The 13,686-nt window shown below is 48.0% G+C and overlaps 1 protein-coding gene across 1 annotated transcript in view; it reads right to left on the minus strand.

Annotated features, from left to right (window-relative positions):
- The window catches only part of EEPD1 (endonuclease/exonuclease/phosphatase family domain containing 1), a 56,955-nt gene that overhangs the window by 41,145 nt on the left and 2,124 nt on the right, over positions 1–13,686 (minus strand). The gene's annotated exons all lie outside the window — the stretch shown is intronic.

Consider the following 13,686-nt stretch of genomic DNA (forward strand, 5'->3'; position numbering starts at 1 on the left):
TTGTCCTCCTACCAACTCATATATTGACAATGAAGTTATGGCAGGACACCTCTGCTGCGTTTCATTAACAGCACAGACACCTCTACAGCCCCAGGAGTACCAAAAGCCAATATTCTATGCTAGTGATGTCTGAACACCACTTATTCTCTGCTCCGGTTGTATTACATCACAGGGACTTTAAGGAGAAACTAGTAATCACGTAATCTTTGCTCCAGAAAAGTGTTTTAAAGCATGTTTAAAAGGCAAAGTTCAAGCAAACTGGATTAGATTTGACTGTAGATTTGTAACTGCTTTGGTCTGAAGCAGCAGAACAAAATTTGAGTCCAAGGGCACCTTGAAGACCACCAAAGTTTTATTCAAGGTATCCACTTTTACAATCACACAAAGCTGGAAGAGACCACAAAGGGCCATCCAGTCCAGCCTCCCACCTTCTCAGGGACTTAAAAATCACACACTCCTAACTGGTGCTTATCTAATTTCCTCCTAAAAACTTCCAACCGGGCAGACTATACCACCCTCTGACAGCATATTTCACCTGGCCAACAGCCCTCTCCATCAGAAAATTTTCTTAATATTTAAGAGGAACTTCCTTTCCTGTAATTTGAACCCATTGCTGCTAGTCCCTGTCTCTAAAGCTACAGTAAACAGGTTGGCCTCCTCTTCAACAGGTCTACCGTTTTCGTACTTCAACACAGCTATCCTATCACCTGTTGCCCTCCTCTTCTCCAGGCTATGCATACCCAAACTCTCTCAACCTCTCCTCGTAAGGCATGGACTCCACCCACTTCAACTATCCTAATAAAATCAGAATCCAGTAGCACCTTTAAGACCCACAAAGATTTATTCAGGGCGTGAGCTTTCGAGTGCAAGCACCCTTCCTCAGACTAGGAACTCCTTACATGACTGTGGGAATATATAGCAAAAATTAATTCTGTTACATTAGTAAACTGTGTCACACATCCAAATACAGCCAATGACATTTTTTTTTGCCAAAACAGCCAATCAATCCCCTTGAAATGCAGTTGTTGTTCACACAAACATGGGAGAAATAAAACTGCCTGTGAAAGTGATCAAAGGCTATCGCATCACCATATGTTGCTTGCCCCATCTGTTCCCATCCCAGTGTGAAACATTCTTACAAGGGAATTGCCTTTGCTCGCTTTCACAGACAGGGGTTCCCAGTTCTCTTTGGGCCACTTTCACCCCGATATTTTTCTGGAAACAAATATTAGGTCACCTTTTTCCTTGCACATAACATTTCTTTTCTGTTTACTTTGTCCCATTTGCTGTCTCCTACTTTGCCATGTCTGGACTGTCACCACCACCAAGCCCCTCCCTCATCTCTCCCCACCAGTGCCTGAAAAGGAGTCAAGGGAAGACCCTCAGTGAGACTCAATAGCACAGAGCCCTCCTCTGAAGCTGCCATTTTATCCAGGGAAATGCATCTTTGGAGTCTGGAGACTGGCTGTAAATACGGGAGAACTCCACACCCCACCTGGAGATTGAGGGAGGTGTGATCCATTCCAGGGTAAACTGAGGGCTGTTCAAATCCTGATTAGGCAATGTGGCAAACCTATTCCTGCCGTAATGTGATTGTGCATTACAGCGATCTTTGCTAAATTCAGTTATGTTCAATCCAAAACCACATCGATGTTCAGTCCCTAGCTTCAACTTAAGCAGAAAAGCAAACCTGGGAGAGCAAGCAGAGACCAAAGAATCAACAGGGTCTCCCTAGATCCTAGGGCAGGGGTGAGCAAACTGTGCCCCTCCAGATGTCTATGGACTACAATTCCCAGCATTCGCTGGAAGGGGCTCATGGGAATTGTAGTCCATGAACATCTGGAGGGCCACAGTTTGCCCACCCCTGTTCCAAGGTACATAAGCAACTGTTCATGTCTCAAATCTATTTGCTGCTTATATGCTGCAAAATCCACGCATAAAAAGTGCTTTCCTAAGGATTTCTGCTCCCTCTCAAACACAGCAAAGGTCTGAGCTCTTGGATCCAAGGTTCAACTGTAATCTCTGAACTATTTTAACTTGCGGCTAAGTAAATCTCCTGATGTTGCAAAGGTTCCTTGCACTGGGACAGCCAAAACCAAAATATTCCACTCTGCCTGTAAGCCGGGGCTGCATTTCAATGTGGCAGAGGGACAGTAGATTTTAAAAATAGGATCCGTCAGCGTGGACTGAGTCATAACGCTGAAATATGCAGTACGTTAAGAATGCTACGGAGCAGAAATTAAGCCAAATTGTTGCTTATTTCTTCCACGAACTTAAAAGAGAGAGAGAACAACCACGGGGACTCTTCCCTCACCCCTATAAGCACAAGAACAAGTGAAACCAAGCCACTGATCCATCCACCTTTGATCCATCATCTGTTGTGGCTGGCAACGGCTCTCCAAGATCTCAAGCAAAAGCTTTTCCTTAAATGGACCGCTAAAAAACCTTTAAACAGCTACGAAGGCTCTAAGTTTCAGCCTCTAGGACAGGGGTAGTCAAACTGCGGCCCTCCAGATGTCCATGGACTACAATTCCCACGAGCCCCTGCCAGCAAATGCTGGCAGGGGCTCCTGGGAATTGTAGTCCATGGACATCTGGAGGGCCGCAGTTTGACTACCCCTTCTCTAGGATATTGCACTGATATTGTTCAAGAAGAACTGCTGTCGTGTTTCTTATTGTCAAGTGTTTGGGATCTAAGGGTTTCCAGAATAATTGGAGAGAGAGCGTCTGACAATTGTGGCATGGCTGTTACCGAGTTCACCGTGACAATTTCCCAGGGTACTAGTTCACATGGCAAGGCTGGGTTTTGCAAGTCAGGTGGAAATCACATGTTTTGTCTAGAAGGGATGGCATGGACTTTCAAAGAGGGTGTGGTTTCTTTTTCTGAGATCTGAAAGGACCATTTCCTGAAAGCAGACATTTCACATATGATCTGGAGGCAAGGAGTTTGCCATGGATGGTTCCAAAATGTTTCCACTGAAAAGCAGCCAAGAAAGGCTGAAATGTGGCGGACAGCCGCTCACCCCTTTCTGTCCCTGTCATTTTGCTGCCCCAGAGTGCCCATCCCCAAAGCTGCTTTTCTTCCCCACAGGTGGTTATATATTTGAGAAGGTAGGGAGAAGAGAGAAACTTAGTGCCCAAGTGGAAGGAATTAACAAGGTTAAGTTGTCTGTTCTCTGGTTCTCCATTCCATCTGATTTCCTGCAGTAGACAAAACAAAGCATCGTACAACTGCCCATCATGAGGTCCTTCGTCCACCAAAGCTCAACAACACTGCGTGGAACTCACACATGCAGAAGGACCAAGGTATGGCCCAACTCTTCTAGATTAGGATCCCAATGTGGACTAATTACCACTTGCAACATCAAACATCCCAGCCTTTAGCAAACAAGGAGCATCAATGTGAATGATCTCTTCATTCAACAGCCTGGACCCATTGCCATGCTCAGAATGCCTCTTTAAAAAAAAAAACAAAATATGGTGATATTAAGACAAGAAATCAAACAAGTCTGCAAATATTATTCCAACGTTCCTCCATGTTGCTGTTTGTGGCGTTTAATTTGCTGCTGTTTGTTCTCATGCTGAAACTAATCTGTCCTGGATCAACTGCTGCCAGAAGAGAATGGAGAGGATGCTAAGGGACAGGCAAGTGAATGAACCCTTCTCAATGCAGCCAAACTTATTCAGCCCGCTAAGAAGTGATGTCTGAGAAGCCACAGGGACAGAATGGATTACCAGGAATTGTGGCAGTGAGGCAAAGCATCCTGATTTCCTCCAAGGACTTTAATTTTGCGAGTCACCTCGAGCGACATTCAGTGGTTAAAAGAAGTCCATTAAAACATTGTCTCCTGAAACCGGCCCACTGCAAACACTTTGCAATTTTCCAAATGCCAACAGCATGCTGGTTTAGGCTGATCACAGCCATTGCATTGTACACGCAACCAGAGAAACAGGTTAGGTGCCTCATGCGTAACTCTATGGCTAAGAAGCCAGAGATGTCCAAATGTAAATTCCCCCAGGTCCTGTATCGTCTTCCATCATCTCCACCAAGGCTTCCCCATTGCTGCCCATGGGCTCTTTATGGAAATTATGTTAACTGCTTAGTCATCGCTCACTCCAGCAGCCTCCCGTACTTCCACGGGACATATCTTCACACTGACACTACAGCCTTACGTCGAGATCTGCTGCAGAACTGAACTGAAAGGCAGGTGCTTTGAACACGCCTGCTTAGAATTCAAATGGGATCGCACAGCCGAGAGCCATCCATCTTTTCAGTTCACGTTATTCTTACGATGCTAATTTATGGCAGCCTACATTTCTCTGCCAACAAAAGGGACCAAAGTGCTTTAAAAGAAATGCGTAGAGTTACTGAAACTAATTGACTCTTTTCAAATGTTCAAAATAGGTTATCTTCCTCCCTAAAGCAACAGATCTTGCACCTCAAAGAGCCAGAAAACTCCCTGCTACAAAGAGAAGGGAATTCAGAAGCAGTGACAATAGGGGCAGATTTGTCCCTGTGTGGTTTTTTTTTTTTTAAGGCAGCTTTTTCTAAGTCAGCAATTGCTGTGCGCATGACAGCAAGCCACTTCAAGTTCAGCAAGAATGTATTAAAAGCTCTCCCATCAGCAAACCCCTGCCTGAGGTCAATGACCAGGAATTACTCTGTGGGAAGTGCTGGAACAGACCCAGGGAGGGGTGTGGACGGGAGAAAAGCGTGCACACATGTGGTATACAGCGGCCACAGGCCTATGACGAAGAAGGGGAAAATAAGATCTATGCAACAGCATTACTGTGGCAATACTTCAGAGGGCCCTCCTAAACTGTAGATTTAATAGATTCAATTTTTACCTCTTTCCTTCAACTAGTGAGGGAGAGTTATAAGTCCCCAAGTATGTTTACACACAGACTGCTCATAGCTCTGAGAGCACGCAGCTAAGTGCCAGTTTGTTGATATTCCTTCATTCCCCTTAACAAAAAATAAAGACAAATTCTTACGGGTACTTTAACCCTCAACTATTCTCTTCAACTGCACACCAGTAAAACCCAAACAGACCCAAGCAACAAAACTGTGTCTATGACTTCTTAAGTAGTAAACAGGAGAGACCTTCCCACAAGTATCTCCTTTTACAAAGCAATTCTACCCACTCTCGGAGTCCGGAAAGACAATACAGCTGGCTTGGAAGCTGGCTAATTCTTCGGCTAGTCCAATCTAGTTGGATCTCAGAAGCTAAGCAAGGTCAACCCCTGGTTACAGCTGCCAGCTCTGAGCTGGGACACACCTGGAGACTTTGGGGGTGGAGCTGAGAGTGGCCAGGATTTGGGGTGGGGAGGGATCTTACAACAAATTTATGACATACGTGGGACCTCACAAGATGGAACTTACAAGACGAGCTCTTCCGCCAGGTTTATGGTTGAGGCCGGCGTGCTGAGGAAGAGCTGGACCCCCCCCCCGGGTTACTCTTATGTTGTTAATGGTCAAAAACCCCTTTTTGCCCCCATGGTGGACAGGGGGTTAGGTCAGTTATTTGCAGTTTCCGCCACTTGTGGACATCTTGCTTATGTTTGGGTATTTTATGGGGTTGTTAGTGTTCTAGGGGAGTTTTATTGGGTTTTTTATGTATGTTGTAACCCGCCACGAGCCATTTTGGGAGTGGCAGGCTAGAAATCCAAATAATAATAATAACAACAACAGCAACAACAATAACAATAATAATAATTTGTGAGGCACACAAGGAAATTGTTCATGCAAGGTCACCCACTAAGCTTCAAGGTGAGCAGGGATTCTGGAGTAGCTACACTCTTGATTGTGATTGCATGAGAAAGTTTGTCCAAATAATATACTTCCTTTTGTTTACTACAGAATTTGTTTTCTGTCTTCAACATTTGTTTTTGCCCACTTCTCAGGTCAGGAAAATTAAACATACTGCTATGGCAGCACAGAGTTCAGCTGTTTGCAATTCTTTTTCAAACACTTCTAAATTCTATAAATTTGCTGACTAATATATGCTAAGTTACAGGTGATGCATTTTCTGTTGGTGGTGGTGGCTGAATTAGCAGCAATGGTTTATGTTCAATAGGGAACAATATTTTGGTGGGGGTTTTTCCTTCCAAAAACCACCCACGCTTTTCCCTTCCAGCTTCAACATTTCCAGAAATGTTACATCTGTAGATCACTACTGCAAAGAGAAGATGGCCGTCTGCCTTCCTCACCATATGGTTTTCTCAAACTGAAATGAACTGGGGCAAACACGTTATTTGATCCATTGGGGGGAGCCCACTTGTACAGAATACTTGCATATGCCACCCCAGTGGGCCAGTTAACGCCCCCCAGTGTCATTTCAGCTCAGGAAAATGATATGAAGGGGAGGAGAGGATCCCCTCCTCCCTTGTGCCATAGTCCCTATCTGAATCGAGGTCCAAGAGAACTTTGAAACGGAGGTCTCAGGAGGAACTGGAAGGTGCAATATGACTGTGAGCCCCTGGCGCTGACTTATATACATGGTAATGTGTCATTTGGCCCTCCAATCACAATTTTGCTTCTTTTTTGGACTGCCTACTTGGAACATCCACTGCAAGTACATCGTTGGGATCTGTGGAAGACCGGTTGAAGAACACAGAGGCAGACCAGGGTGCAGCTCTGAAACGGCAATTTCATTTTGCATCCTTCCAGAGCTCAAGAGATCTCTGTGTGCTCAAGTTATTAAGGCTGTGCTTTCCTCTACTTGTGTATTACAGGGACTTTATCTTGGAAGTCCTCCAGTGTATTATTAGAACGGGTCGAGGAAAATATATACAGAGATAAAAGGAAGAGATAAGGAGCAAAACAGACACACCTTGTAGCTCTGCCAAGCTCTGCCAGGAGCTGAGCATACAAAAATAAACCAACAGAAGCCTATGCTGTTTGCTGATGCTTCGAAACATTTACAGATTAGCAGTAGAGTAATATCGGTACGGATGCTTGGAAGGCATTCCAGTCCAATGCAGAAGCAGGAGTTTCAAAAGACTGCTCCGAATGCAACTCTCCATGGGCTGAGAACGAGAACTTCAGACTTTATGCTGAGCGAAGAAAACGCCTACCTATTTTCTCAGCATCATGTTTGCAAAGGGAAGTCTGGAATGTGCGGACAGACTGCCTTGCTTCCTCATATCTTCTGATTAAGCTGGCTGTCCCAGGCCCTGCTGGGAACCCCTTCCTTTCCAAAGAATACAGGGACCAGATGGCCTTTGTGTTTTTCCCCTTCGGCATGCTCCGTGGGGAAGGGCTGCCCGGTGTGGAGGGTGCAAGGGGACTCATGCCCCATCAAGAGCCTGTAGTTGCACCAGGCTACCCTCAGCAAGTTGGCTCAATCACAGGACCTTTGTCTTAGCTGGATTTAACTTCACCCAACTCCACTTGAGCCAATCCATCAGAGCCACCAGACGTCTGGTCAAGAAATCTCAGGGTTCTGATGGATGGCCGTCCATCAACAGAGATAGCTGGGGATGCCAACCCAGGCTTAAACTCTGGAGGGGGCACATGTAGATGTTAAAATAACATCAGGGAGAGAGTAGCTCCCTGTAGGACCCCAAATATCAGGGCCTGCCACTAACAGGTTCTCCCCCCAAGTGCCTACATGGAGCATCCACTGCAAGTACATTGTTTGGATCTATGGAGGACCGGTTGGAGAACACAGAGGCAGACTGGATAAAAGAATGCAGCCATTTTAATGCTGTGCCTCGAATCCCCACATCAGCTAAGCACCGGGCTAATAGTCCGTGATCGAACAAGAATAGCAGGACTGACCTACCTAGATGCAGATATCTCTAGAGATCATCCGTGAGGGCCACCAGAGCTGTCTCCACCCGTGGCCAGGTAGGAAGCCAGACTGGAATGGGTCAAGAGGCTTACAATTGTTTTCCTTTCCCCACAGCAGGTAGGTGAGGTTGAGAGAGATCCAAAGGAACTGTGCTGGGTCAGGATCACCCAGCTGGCTGCATGTGGAGGAGGAGTGGGGAATCACACCCACCGCTCTCAACCGCTACACCAAGGACTGGAAACAGCTTTTGCATGGGACTAATGGGAGCCTTTTCAGGGATCCTCAACCTGTGATCCTCCAGATGTTCATGGATTACAATTCCTATGAGCCCCTGCCTGCAAACGCTGGCAGGGGCTCGTGGGAATTGTAGTCCATGAACATCTGGAGGACCACAGGTTGAGGATCCCTGGGTAATCCAGTATACAAGGCAAAACTGACCGTGCTTCCCTGCAAATATTCCTTCAGGCCAAGTCCAACAGAGTGAAAGATTCGATTCTTTCAGTGGTTATCAGCTTTCTCCTCCTCTATGGAAACTCCACGGCATGTTATGAACTCCAAGGCGCAGGGTTAAAGGAGGAGGGCAGGAATGCCGGGTGGTTTACTGCTTAAGACAAGGGAACTCCCGCCGCCTGTCTCCACGGCTGCTCACTGGGACCAAGTCCAAGGAGATAAAGATCTCAAGTCAACTCACATTAAGGCAATCTGGCAAAGAGAACAAACCTGCTTCCTGACCCCGGTTGGTTCCAAAGGTGCCCTTTGGCTTACAGGGAGCGCCCGGTTGGAGCCAAATCCCTTCAAACAGCAGACTCCAAATATTCATTAGCAGCAAGCTCTTCGCAGTAAGCACTGGGGGTGGGGGTGGGGGTGATTCCAAGGGCTAAGTGCACTCCTGATATGCCAGCCCAGTGTAGAAGTTAGACTAGTACAGGACCCTGGATTGGAGTCTCCCAGGTCAGATCCAGTTTGAAAGCCAGTTTGGTGGAGTGGTTAGGAGCGCCAACTTCTAATCTGGCCAGCTGGGTTTGATTCCCTGCTCCCCCACATGCAGCCAGCTGGGTGACCTTGGGCTCCCCACAGCACTGATAAAGCTGTTCTGGCCGAGCAGTAATATCAGGGCTCTCTCAGTCTCACCCACCTCACAGGGTGTCTGTTGTGGGGGGAGGAAAGGGAAGGCGACTGTAAGCCGCTTTGAGCCTCCTTTGGGTAGAGAAAAGTGGCATATGAGAACCAACTCTTCTTCTTCTTCTTCATCCTCACTCTGCCATGGAAGTTGGCTGGATGAACCAGAAAGGCAAGGTACGAATGAAGCAAGGCACAAATGAAGTAAATCAATGCATCTGATCTCTAGCAGAACAGCACAAACCCCAAAGGGCTTAGGGCACGGACTGTGCCGGAATAAACCGGAGGGGCTCCAAATCCCTGGTGTTTGATGAGCGTTTGGAAAAGATGACAATGGCGACCGCTGTCCTTTATGACTCACCTGAACAATCTATTTTTGTAACCTCGCCGCTTTGGTTAGGGTAGAGGATTGTGGGGCTGCATACATCCAAGCCAGGGGCATTTCCACACACACTAAATGATGCACTTTCTCTCCACTTTCAATGCACTTCGCAACTGGATTTTTACCATGTCAAAGGGCAAAATCCACTCAATAGGCAGCAAAGTGAATTGAAACGGCATGACCGTATTCAGCATGAGTGAAAGGGCCCAAGCTGAATTTCTACAGGAAAAAACAACCAGAAATTTACCTAGTAGGAAGTCTGTCAATTTTCTGTCATCCGTGTTCCTGCAGTTTCACTACGGTTCGACAAGTGCTGGTTAATCAGTGAAAGTGCTCCTTTTACTTCAACTTCCCGAATGTCTCCAGATGAAGGGGCTGCATCTCAGGATCTCTCCACTACATCTTCATACCCCTCCCCTTCCCCCAGGGAGCTCAGAGCACCATCTGGTGTTGTCCCTTCCCTGCTGAATCCCCAGAGGAAGGTTTAGCTGAAGCAACCAAGACAGTGCCTGGCCCAAGGTCACCCTGCAAGCTTCAGGGAGAACAGGGAGTTGGGACCAAGTCTCCCGGGATCCTGGTCTGAGGTTCTAATCCAGGGATTCCCAACCAGGGTTCCAGGAAATCCTGGAGTTACACGGGAGCTCCCAGGGGTTATGTGACCTTTACCAGATGACACTGCAGACATCACTGGAGCCCACTTGCCCCATTGCTCTACAGGCCTAGTTTCTTTCTCTGCAATGGAAACAGTAAATGGTCGATCGGTTGGCTGGCTGGCTCCCACATTGTACTTCTGCACCCGTCTGTCACCTGTTCTGGGGTTCCTCGCAGCCTGAAAAATATTTCAGAGCTTCCTCCACGGCAAAAAGGTTGAAAAAGGCTGCTCTACCCACTACGCCATATGGACCTTTTATCAAATCCTAGGAAAGGCAGAGGGGAAGGCCCAGTAGAGAAGCAAGACTCTCAAATGGTGAGGAAAATAAGGAAGCCTTTGAGCATTTGTCGTATTCCTCAACATGATCAAGCTGGGCACTGAATGTTTCCACCAATAATTATCAGAACTTAGGCTGAGATTTCATACATGACATCCAAGCATTTACCCTACCTGAAATGGGGGGGGGGGGAAACCCTAGTTACAGCAGATGACAAATTTGGAGCTACTGTGTGACGGAGCCTGTTCCTAGGAAAGGCCTGTTCAAACGGAGATGAGGGGAAATGTTGGGATGCTCCCCCGTGTGGAACTTTCTTTCTCCTAGAAAGCCAGCTTGCCTAAGGCTTGCCTTTTCCCTGACAGACTAGCTTTCTAGATGCTGGGAGTTTCTGGTGTCAGGCAACAAATACAACTGATGCCACCTGCCACTGGGACAATCCCGGAAGGACTTTGCCCCGTCATATTTCTGAACAGGCTGTTCAACATTCAGGCTGCAGCCCTATACTGTGGAAGTCCTGCTGATGTCAAAGGGGTTTATTTATAACCGCAGATTTTAAACTGAAAGGTGATATGCAGGACAGGACACACCCATCCCATTACTTTTCATAAGACTTCCATGCAACCAGATCAGCCTCAGAGCGTAATTGACCAAGGTTTTTGGATTTCACTTTTCCCAGGGCATCTATCTGCAATTTCTCTCTGGGCCTTAATAAATGGTATTTCTACCGTTGTTTGAAGGTACAAAACAGGCTGTCAATTTGAACAGTGTCAACAACGCATCATGTGCCACCTTCCCCGACTTCTAGAAGCACAAAATATGAATGATTGAACCTGCAGATCCACACAAAATTAAGCAGTTGTGCTTAATTCCACAACTCCCCAGGGCTGTGTTGGAATCCTGCCTGCCATTTGCTCTCAAACGCACCAAGAAACCTCCTCTCCGAGGGGCACAGTACAAATGGTTAGCATGCATGAGTAAAATTAAGGCCAGCAGCTTTTAGGAAGCCTCTGCCTTTCCTCTGGTTCCCCCCCCCCACCAAAAAAAATCCCAAAGGCAAGAACGCCTTCTGCACGGATGCAAAGCTCGCATATGCTCTGGGGGTAGTCAAACTGCGGCCCTCCAGATGTCCATGGACTACAATTCCCATGAGCCCCTGCCAGCAAATGCCATTAAATGGGTCATTAACGGCCCTGCAGTTGTAAGAGAAGAGGACTGCAGCACGGTTCTAATTACAGAATTCAAGAATGGCCCATTAGTTCCTTCTAACACAAGGGCATTGCAGCTTTATCGCTCCATTAGAGTCACACTTGCAACAAAAAAACCCAAGAAACCCCACGCTGCACAGGTTGCTCTCTGCACCGCAGACACATGAACAAATGCCCTTTTCTGGGCTTCAGTTTGCAGTGCAGGTAAAAAAACGAGAAGAATGCGAGCATGCAACCCCATTGATCTCCAGCAGCTTCTTCACAGCACTTTTCCTGTGCATTCTTTCCTTGGCACAAGCACAAACGGTTCGAGCACCATATTCCGAAACCAGCCTTTTTGAAGGGGGGAGCAGAGAGAAAGAGAGAGACAGAGAAGTTACTTTTTCTTGTGGTGTTGGGAAGACGGCCAGGAAGGAAGTTCTCGTCATATGAAGAATCAGACGGTCACTTAGAGAACTTCAGAGGCACCACGACACTCATTTCACATAACGATTGCCATGGAAACACACACATCCACAGGCACCAAAGTACTCTTCATCCAACAAGAATTTTACACCTCCCTGCTCCTCACAGACACAAACTGGTCTATCACTTCTAGCGTTGCCAGGTTCTGTGCTGCAGCCATGAAGAGTCGGCGGAAGTTGTCTAAAACTTAACTGACCCAGAGAGCTGCGATTGGAACAATTGTATTTCCAACCAGTTTTAATTTATATTTTATTCCCTGTATTTCCAACCAGTTTGAATTTATATTTTATTCCCTGTCTTTCCAACCAGTTTGAATTAATTTGTTTGCAGATCTATGGTCTAAGTCAGGGGTAATCAAACTGCGGCCCTCCAGATGTCCATGGACTACAATTCCCAGAAGCCCCTGCCAGCGAATGCTGGCAGGGGCTCCTGGGAATTGTAGTCCATGGACATCTGGAGGGCCGCAGTTTGACTACCCCTGGTCTAAGTAAATCCATGCTTTCGGCTATTCTAATTTTTGTCACTGCGAAATGGCTGATTTTGACTTTGCTGGTCTATGACCGTAATAAAGATCTGTCTGTCTGTCAAAAGCATGGCAGGCCCTCTTTCTCACCAGCCACCCCTTCATGGCATCATGGGGCAGGGGGGCTGACGACTCTTCAGAACTCTGACCACACAAACACCCTGTGCCCCGAGGCCTTTGCCCTGCAGTGCCATGGCCAAAATGAGGCTAAGAGGATTGAAATTCTGCCAGCACAGCACACAGGCAGGCCCCTCATCCTTGCCAAGTTAGCCTCAGGGCTGATTTAAACACAGACAATCTCTCTCACACACACACAGAGGCACAACAAGGGGGATACAAACAGACCGTGGGTTGGATCCAGACAGGTTCACCCAAGCCTCTTAACTTCTACAGCCCTCCTCTCAGGCCCCATGAACTGCAGCATAGCCTGAAAAGGGGGTGTCAAAAGGGTGCTCACAAGCAGAAAAGCCAGCAAGCTTCAACCCCCTGTGGATCGGCCATCACTGGCTAAAAGGTTACTGCCTGAACACCTGTGATATTCACCTCAGTTCTGAGGTGTTGCAAGAAGCCTGAGTCCTTTGGACACCCAAATCTATACCTTGTGGCTCTTCTAATGGGACTCAACCGATCCCAGGCGCTAGGGTGCCACGGCACTGAAAAATTTCAATGTCATGCATAATACTTCCTGCCGTCGGTTATTGTAAGGACCTCCTCATAATCCTGAGCAGAGTTACAAAGCTTATTTAGGTGACAGCTGGAAGTCAGATTTTTGCTCTGATGACAACCAGAGTTTAGCCCATATTTGTTTATAACCTCCAACACTTTTGTTACTCATCTCTGCTACAGAACAGTGGTCCCCAACCTGCGGGCCGCGGCCCGGTGCCGGGCCGCAAAGGCCATGGCACCGGGCCGCGGCTCCCTCTCCCCGCCCCGCCCCCGCAGTAAAAAACTTCCCAGGCCGCAAGCTTGCGGCCCGGGAAGCTTCTTACTGTGGGAGGCGGGGAGAGGGAATCAGGGCCGGGCCGCGCCTGTGCGGGCCACGCCCGCTCGGCCGGATCCGCGGGCGCGGCCCGTGGGCGCGGCCCGATCCGTGGGCGCGGCCCGGGCGCGGCTCGCGGGCGCAGCTCGGGTGCGGCCCGATCCGCGGGCGCGGCGTGGGCGCGGCCCGATCCGCGGGCGCGGCGTGGGAGCGGCCCGCGGGCGCGGCCCGATCCGGGGGCGCGGCGTGGGCGCGGCCCGCGGGCGCGGCCCGATCCGGGGGCGTGGC

Source organism: Paroedura picta, chromosome 11, assembly GCF_049243985.1.
Source record: "Paroedura picta isolate Pp20150507F chromosome 11, Ppicta_v3.0, whole genome shotgun sequence".
Lineage (NCBI taxonomy): Eukaryota > Metazoa > Chordata > Lepidosauria > Squamata > Gekkonidae > Paroedura > Paroedura picta.